Genomic DNA, 9,184 nt, shown 5'->3' on the forward strand with positions numbered 1-9,184 from the left:
ACACACACACACACACACACACACACACACACACACACACATATATATATAAATAGAGATAGAGATACATATATATATTTTTATCTATCTATAAATATATATATATATATATATATATATATATATATATATATATATATATATATATATATATATATATATATAATATAAAGAGATAGATCTGCTACTAGTACTCAATCCACACAAACAACAATGTGTTTAACATTGACATGTTGACAAAGTATATTAGCATGCTACTGCTCATGATCAGAAGCTAATCCCCAGAACATGAAAAACAGAGAGCATTTATCCTGGATGGAACGCCCCCTTGCACTCCTCCCCCTGCCAATTATATATACTAGCTCTGAGATTGCATGATACCTATTGAAGAGGCATATCCCCCTTCCCCTGGGTCATCAGTGATAACACAACTGTCAACCTTAGACAGTGTCAGCCAAAGTCTACCATAAGCACATATATCTTAGCTCCAATTAACCACACTGATAGGAACAACATGCATGTGAGTGTGTGTTTACCCTAAGTGTGTGCAGCATGTTAAATGGTCTTCTATTCTATTTTCACCATCTATCTACTGAGTTGTTAAAAGGTTCAGATGTACCAAGGTGGTGCTCATGAGTGCCTGTATTGTAACACTTGTGCAGTGATTATAGCATTACAGAAAACAATTATATTGCATGGTGTGCAGATTTCATTCAGTGCTGAATGCAGCCTATCCCATAGTTCTTCATGTATCAAATTTAGCCTGTAGTATGTACAAGCCGACAGTAATATGAATTCAAAACTGATGGGAAATGAGGGTCCTGACTTAAAACTGCCACAAGATCATCAACTAAATTTTGAAAATAAAAATGACAGCACTTTTGATGAAAATGCACAGAAGCAATGTCAAAAAATGATCGACAACCAGCAAAAATTGTCTAAAGTCTATTCTGTAGTATAGAGAGAAGAAGCTCTGATTATGACCCAGAAGATATCATGTCCTTCAACTGAGGGAACTGACTTGGAGAGGTGTGAATGAGTGGCTAGTGGCCAATGTCAGCTTATCAATCCTTTGAGGAAGGCAAGTTATGACTGGCAGTTCTGGTCAAGAGCACATCTGCCAGCAATCAGAGGCTTGCAAGTACAAAAAGCTGCACTCTCAGAAATTTCAGTCTGGATTTACCAAGCTGTTTATAGGAGCTTTGATTTGGTATGGACAAGGGAGTATGCATACATAAGGGGATGGAGCTTTAGATCCTCGTAACAGCACAAGTGCCCAAGACAGCCATGGGGAAGCTTGGGATTAATAAAAATCCCCTCCTCACTCCAAATAAAAAAGGTATATGGCTTCTAAATGCTGTGGTGAAGTCAAATAGTTCTTTGTACTGAGGACAATTATGGACTGTACCTAAATGCGGATCATGCCTATTAAGGGTAAGAAGCCTGACCTTCAGGTCATTTGTATGAAGAATGCACTGCATGAAGTAGGATCATCCATGAGACCATCACTGAATGACTACCTACTATGACTGAATATGTATGCCTTCTTAGCGCAAGTATTGGCATGCATGTGTCCACTTGTGTTGAATGGGCACTGCCTGACGCTGAGAGATCAGATATTCAGGATGTGTTGGCAGTGGATGTGTGCATGTCTGTGCATGCTTATGTGTTTGAATGTCTGTGTGTCTTTATTCATGAGTGTGTGAGTATCCTTGCAGGTGTTTACAGGTGTTTAGATGTGTGCATGCATATGTGTGTGCGTGCGTGTGTGTGTGTGTGTGTGTGTGTGTGTGTGTGTGTGTGTGTGTGTGTGTGTGTGTGTGTGTGTGTGTGTGTGAGATTTGTGTGTATGTCACTACATGTTCTTAGCTGTATGTGTATTTCTGTGTATGTATGTATATATATGTGCCGCTTGTGGGGGGGGGGTTGTGGTGAGAAACAGTGTTGTTTCATTGTGCAGTATTTTATTTATTATTTATTTATTTATTTACATTTGTTGACAGGGAGAGTCTGACTGGAAACAGGTCCTTTTTCAGAGGAGGCATGGAGAAAAGCTTCACATTTAGTATTACTGACATTATACAATTTGTGAAAAATAGCATTTAAAAATTATAGACATTGCTGAGTATGGTCGAGTACTCAGTTGAGCTGTCATTTAAACTGCTCAGCTGATTAATTCATAGTCATGTAAATTCAATATTAATTAGATGCAGTGATACTGACTATGAATCATATTTTCACAGAGCAGTGCAAGTCAGCCTATATATACAGCAAAGGTCAGGTTGCTTTGCTGGTGACTAAGATTTTCACTCTATGTTCTGGCTAGGTGCTCATCATCAGATTGAGGTGATGTAAGAAACTCCAAAATATACAATATGTTTGACAAAAGTAATGTAAAAGAAGAGATGATTCCACATAAGGATCAGAAAGATCATGGACTGCTACTGATTAGCATTTTAACACATTGGTGTCAGTTGACGGAAGCTCAGAAGGCTGTGGTTTCTATTCCCATGCTAAGTATTTGAATTTGTTTTCTAGTGGTGACACAGTAGTGCAACATAAAGGTGGAATTACACTCCTGTGATGCCATCCTTAAAATGATAAGTTAAACAAGGTCTGGCATTTACTAAAAAAAAAAAAAAAAAAAAAAAAAATAGGGACACCTGTGCCAGTGGCATAGAGGTATAAAGTCATGACTTCAGCCTATGCAACCTGAGGTTGACTAGCAGTTTTGGCACTTGATGACACAGAAGAGGAGGCTGGACATGCTCATCCTAGACCTGAGTTTGACCAACAGCTTTGGCACTTGACAACACAGGATAGGAGGCTGGACATGCTCATCCTTGGGGCAGGATGGTGATTCCTTATTGACTCACAACACTTCTCCAATGACAGAGTCTAAGCTGGAGAGCAAAGGCCTGTAATAAATTTTAGTAGTGGGTGGAAGACATTGGCATAGCCGTCAAAGTCCCTGATAGCCCCTTGTTGGCACATGTGAGGGAGCATGCCATCACTGAAATGGAGTCATAAGGAACACCTGTGGTGCCACAAGAGCTCAATTCACCAATGGGTTTGAAGTTAGGCCAAAACTGAAACATGCTGTTATTGCTAAGATACCTGCAAGAGTACAAATCATGGTCATGGCTACCTCAATTATAGTCACCCTCAAGCAGTACAATGTCTAATTAAGGGGAATATTGATTGGTGTCAAGTACAGAAGCAAATATCCAAAAAAGTATAGGAGTACTTTAGTTTTGTCTAGTAGTTTGTTCAGAGAATTAAGACTGTTGCCCCCTCAAAACCTTTTTAATGCAACAGTTTATTTTAATGAGCACATTTCTTTTTTACTTGTTTTAAATAGTTAAAAAATAAGTCATTAATCTTAGAAAGGGATTGCATTGACTGGACCGATTATAATGTTTTATAGGTGTCACCTAAAGAGTCTTTGAGTAAGATTGTGGTTATCAATTACAGGAGAACAAATGAAATATTTTCATATATTTGTTGACACTGCTTTGTAAAGGTTTAAATAAAAAGTTGTAATGAGATGCTCAAAAAAGCAAAAGTAATCAGTCAGAAAAGAAGCCTAGTCACACTTTCCACTAGAGTAGCCAGTGTTGACAATATTATTGTGCTTAGCCTACTCACGAAAGCAGATGCTTGTGAAGTACACAGAAAGTCCATAGGTATATATTAAGCTCTGGGTCTTGGCCTTCACTCAGAAAGTGACAGAGGCAAGATATATCCTGTTTTTTTTTTTTAGGTACTGAGGAAAGACAGAGTCATAGTCTGAGTGTAGGAATGAAGTCAGCAGTGTCATCTTACAGTGTTTGGGGACTACTGTGGCTCCCAGTTCAGTTTCATTTCATGAACTATATATTTAAGAACTTTGTGTATGTTGTCCAAGCCCTATATACTACTGGTCTTTCCTACCTTAAAGGGGTGATTGCTCCCTCTCATCTCCTTTAGATGGGGCATTCTACTGCCATGACACTACCAGTACTTCCAAGGGGATGGATGAAAATATCTGGACTCTACACTTTTGCTTACCAAAGTCCATGTCTTTAGAATCCATTACCATGATGGTTTAAGAGTTTCCCCTCTGGCCTGGATTCACTAAAACCTTATCTTTCTGATTTATCCTTTTTAGATGATAATTAGAGTTTTGTGTATTAATGTACATCTTACTAATTTCTTTATATACATTATGTGAGTCATTTGTTTACTAAGTGGTTTTACTTGTAACACATTTAGTTTCTAATCATGTACTGCACTTTGAATTGATCACCACAGGAGATGTATTAAATCTGTGTGTCCAAAGTGCCCATTACACTTCCAGAAGAACTGACCAGGTCATTCCACCTTCACCTTAGCTGGTCTAGTGATGCCCAATGCACAGTACTGATAAGGTCATTCCATTGTCACCTTAGCTGGTTTAGTGATGCCCAAGGCACTGACAATGTCTTTCTGCTGTCACTTTAGTGGGTCTAGTGATGCCCAAAACACAGCACTGATAAGGTTATTCCATTGTCACCTTACCTGGTCTAGTGACACCCAAGGCACTGACAAGGTCATTCTGCTGTCACCTTAGTTGGTCTAGTGATGCCCAAGGCACTGACAAGGTCATTCTGCTGTCACCTTAGCTGGTCTAGTGATGCCCAAGGCACTGACAAGGTCATTCCATTGTCACCTTACCTGGTCTAGTGACGCCCAAGGCACTGACAAGGTCATTCTGCTGTCACCTTAGTTGGTCTAGTGATGTCCAAGGCACTGACAAGGTCATTCTGCTGTCACCTTAGCTGGTCTAGTGATGCCCAAGGCACTGACAAGGTCATTCTGCTGTCACCTTAGCTGGTCTAGTGATGCCCAAGGCACTGACAAGGTCATTCTGCTGTCACCTTAGTTGGTCTAGTGATGTCCAAGGCACTGACAAGGTCATTCTGCTGTCACCTTAGCTGGTCTATTGATGCCCAAGGCACTGACAAGGTCATTCTGCTGTCACCTTAGCTGGTCTAGTGATGCCCAAGGCACTGACAAGGTCATTCTGCTGTCACCTTAGCTGGTCTAGTGCTGTCCAAGGCACTGACAAGGTCATTCTGCTGTCACCTTAGCTGGTCTAGTGATGCCCAAGGCACTGACAAGGTCATTCTGCTGTCACCTTAGCTGGTCTAGTGATCCCCAAGGCACTGACAAGGTCATTCTGCTGTCACCTTAGTTGGTCTAGTGATGCCCAAGGCACTGACAAGGTCATTCTGCTGTCATCTTAGCTGGTCTAGTGATGTCCAAGGCACTGACAAGGTCATTCTGCTGTCACCTTAGCTGGTCTAGTGATCCCCAAGGCACTGACAAGGTCATTCTGCTGTCACCTTAGTTGGACTAGTGATGCCCAAGGCACTGACTCAAATATAAATCAGGTTGATAGGTGGATATTCTGCCTGTGCCCCAGTGGATTGGATCCTTCTGCACATTATAAATAGAACATGATGTTAGATGTTATAATGAAGTTGACAAAACTAAGTTCAGTGCCCTTACTGCGTATGACTTCTTTAGCCATATGAGTACCTTTTTATTCTTGCATTTTTATTTGATACTTAGTATTTTCAGTGAACCTGTGATAACAAATAACTGTTTCAAGAGATTAAGTCCTCTTTAGTTAGCCCACTATCACTGATTATAGAAGGGGTTTTGTACATATATAGGTGAGTAAGTACAAATTAATGCCGCAACATTTTTCACACATTTATTTTCAAAGGTGTAATACAGGCAACAGCCTCACTTCAGCTGCTGTGGTATTATGCGTTATGTTTCTAATATACATTTTCATTAGTTCTCATTTCAGTTTAGTTGATGGTTCAGTTGAGTATATGCTAAGCATTTATCTTAATCCATGGCTTATAGTATAAATTATTTCCGGTATATATTTGACACCATTACTAAGATAAACAGAATATTTAACTTCTTGTGTTATAGCTTTTGTTAGTAAACAAAACAAATCATAAATTAAAAAAAAAAATAAACAATTTTGTTTCCATTTTTAAAGTCCCATTGGTTTGTGAGTAGGAATTAAAACAAGAAAGCATTTATAAGAAAGCAATTATGTCTTATGTGTATATAGAACTGGGAAAAGAAGTTATGAGAGTTGGAAAACATATAAATGATTCCCAAAACAATTATGCATCTCAGTTAAAAATCGTATTTTTTATAACAAAATGTATATTTTAAAGACATGAAGTTTCAGTGTTTAGTTTCTTTCAAGCACAGCTATAATGACAGTTTAAGTGTGCCAGATGGCAAGTATAAATGGCAGGTGACAAACCATAGTTTCTCAAAATGTTTTGAAGTAAAAGTTTTGTATTTGTGCAGAAAAAATACTTGGTCTTAATGAATGTAACCTTAACATATTGCAAAAAGATTTTATTAAAAACTGCAGTTACTGATGTAGAAATATTCAAATAAATTAAGGGAATGTAGTCCAAAGCTACTGCAGTATGCAATACACTTCCTTCATTCAAAAATATGTTTATTTTTACACTAATGCAATTTAATGTTGGCATGTTTAATTATTGTCTGTAAGATAATCCTGTATCTGTTATTTCATTTGTATATATACATTGTTTCTTTTTTTAATGTAGTCGAGAATAACAAATGTGTAACTCTCTTTAGCCTATTGCCATGGGCCGTCCAGCACTGGATTTATACCTTAAGCCCAATGCTTGTGAGATGCTCTGTGACTCAGAATATGTTAAAAAAATACTGGAAAATGAATGAATGAATGAATGAATGAATGAATGAATGAATGAATGAATGAACAAATGAATGAATGGATTAATGAATCTCATTCTCTTGAGTACAAATGATACTGATGATGGCATATTATATTGGTTTCAGTGAAGTAGGTACAAGGTTTGAGTCCCTAAGAAAAGGTCATGCTATACATTTTTTTATGTTATTACTGAAAGAAAAGTTGTACAGCATATAAGAATTTTATTTTACAAGGCATACACTCAGAAGTTTGAATACAATTTATGTGGTATTATACTTAAATACATACTGTTAACACAAGTCCTAAAGATATTGAGGTATTATGGCATTTCAAAACCTATCTGCAGTACTTCATTAATTCCTTTAATCCTTACTTATATAATCTTTATAATTAGTAATATGAAGTTTATCTGTCATGCCGCCTGTTAAGCTTTCTGTTGCCCATTACAATAACACACGCAAATGTATAGCCAGGTTTCAGAACTTCATTCCTACAAAAGTGTTCCATAAATATTCATCAGTACATTGCTGCTGTTTCTTATTTATATAAATAACAGTGCTGTTGGGGTGATGTCTGGGAAGAAATCTGTCCTGCTTATTAACTTTCCAATGTAATTAAAAAAAACTTCAGCAGTCATATTGCATATACATAATATACTGCATTATTAATGAAAAATGTAAGACATAAATACTATGAAATGTATATAAAATTAGGATGGACTATTTGATATTTTAAGTATTCACTCTGCAGCACAGTAGCTAAGTATACATGATTGAAGAAGAATGTTTATAAACTAGAAGTAAAAACTGCCATGACTTCCCATGGCGTGTAGTTCTAAGAAATCATTCATATAGCTGTGACATTTCCATTATCTGTAAACTAAAAAAAAAAGAAAATATCACAGGTTTCTTTACACAAATGAAGTAATGAGTAAGGTACATTTAGACATAACATAATTTACCTGCTCCTGAATCATGATGCAGTGAATGTGAAGGAGTTTTTTTGTTTGTTTTTTTTTTTTGCCTACGGTATGCTCTTGTCATTACTACTATCACTGAAGTACTGACCATCTCGATGTGATTGTAATCTGGTATTTTGCTGTCCAGTGATGGCTGACAAGATTGTAAAGAGAAGTACCTTTAGTGTTTTTTCTTTATAATTACACCCTTAAAACAAATATAGACATGAAACTGAATAATAAACAGGACGCTCATGCAATAATTTAAGGGTCTTATGATTGCTCATTTTCTGTGTTCAGTTTTGCTCCTGCTGCCATATGGTAATCTGCTTAGTGGAGGTATATAGCTGCTCCTGTTTGTAACTTAATTCACACTGCTCTATAAATTAATATATCTAAAATGTAATTTCCTGGCCAATAATCTTACAATGCAAAGTGCATACTCATTTATTGATCATACACTACATCACACTTGACCTTACAATATCATCTTGAAACCCATTCAAATGGTGTTTCAGTTACTGGACTTAAATTGTGGAGTTCTCTGCTACAGCAAGCCACCGTAAATGCAACATTGGAATCCTTAAAAAATACACTGACAGAGAACTTATATGATCCAGCCAAACATATTTGTAAAAATAAAAAAAAAATACATAAATGTCAAGCACTATTCCCCTTCCACAAACAGGCAACCAAATCTGATGCACTGAACATTGACTCTGAATGGACACTATACATGATTCACAAGAGGTAAACAAATGCATCATTTTAATCAAGCCAGTATTCATTCCATACCCAAGCATGAAATACAACACACTTTCCACTCTGCATCCAAGCATGCACTATAACATAATGTCCACTTCATACCCAAGCATGTATTACAACACAATGCCTACTCCACACCCAAGCACATGTTTATGCAGTCTTGCATGTCAGAACTCACAACATTGTCTTCCAATGCCCTGGTGGAATGTGCCAGTGTGTCTGTGATAGGCTAAAGCATAAGTCATGTGGCACCAACTGTATACCATCATAAGGAGGAGAGTGGAGAGTAGTCCTACTCCAACCACCTCTACCAACCCTCTATGTGGCAATTTGCCCTAACAATGGCTACAGGGAGACTCTACCAGCTCTGCAACTGGAATAACTACACTACTTTGATCAGCTGTGTCACCCTTAACCTAAATATGTCTGAGGACTCCTTGGCATGAGTATGCATAGGCATACTGACTGTATCCAAAATATAGGTAAGGAATGTTGAAGCCACAGCCTACGTCTCGGGCTGACCCTCTGCACACCCATACTGTGCATCTTCATCACCAACACCTTTGTCAGAGGCTACCAAAATGCAGTAGGAGTTCCACAGTGCCTTTGGCAGGACAATGTATGATAACAAGTAATCAAAAAAACAAAGACAAAAATAGAATAACAACAGATCAAACTTATGTTATGTTGTATAAAAC

At 37.6% G+C, this 9,184-nt stretch overlaps 1 protein-coding gene across 1 annotated transcript in view; it reads left to right on the top strand.

Annotated features, from left to right (window-relative positions):
* Nucleotides 1-9,184, top strand: part of NKAIN2 (sodium/potassium transporting ATPase interacting 2) — a 2,790,781-nt gene that overhangs the window by 1,672,825 nt on the left and 1,108,772 nt on the right. The gene's annotated exons all lie outside the window — the stretch shown is intronic.

This window comes from Protopterus annectens, chromosome 1.part1 (genome assembly GCF_019279795.1).
Source record: "Protopterus annectens isolate FY-2018-M chromosome 1.part1, PAN1.0, whole genome shotgun sequence".
Taxonomy (NCBI): Eukaryota; Metazoa; Chordata; order Ceratodontiformes; family Protopteridae; genus Protopterus; species Protopterus annectens.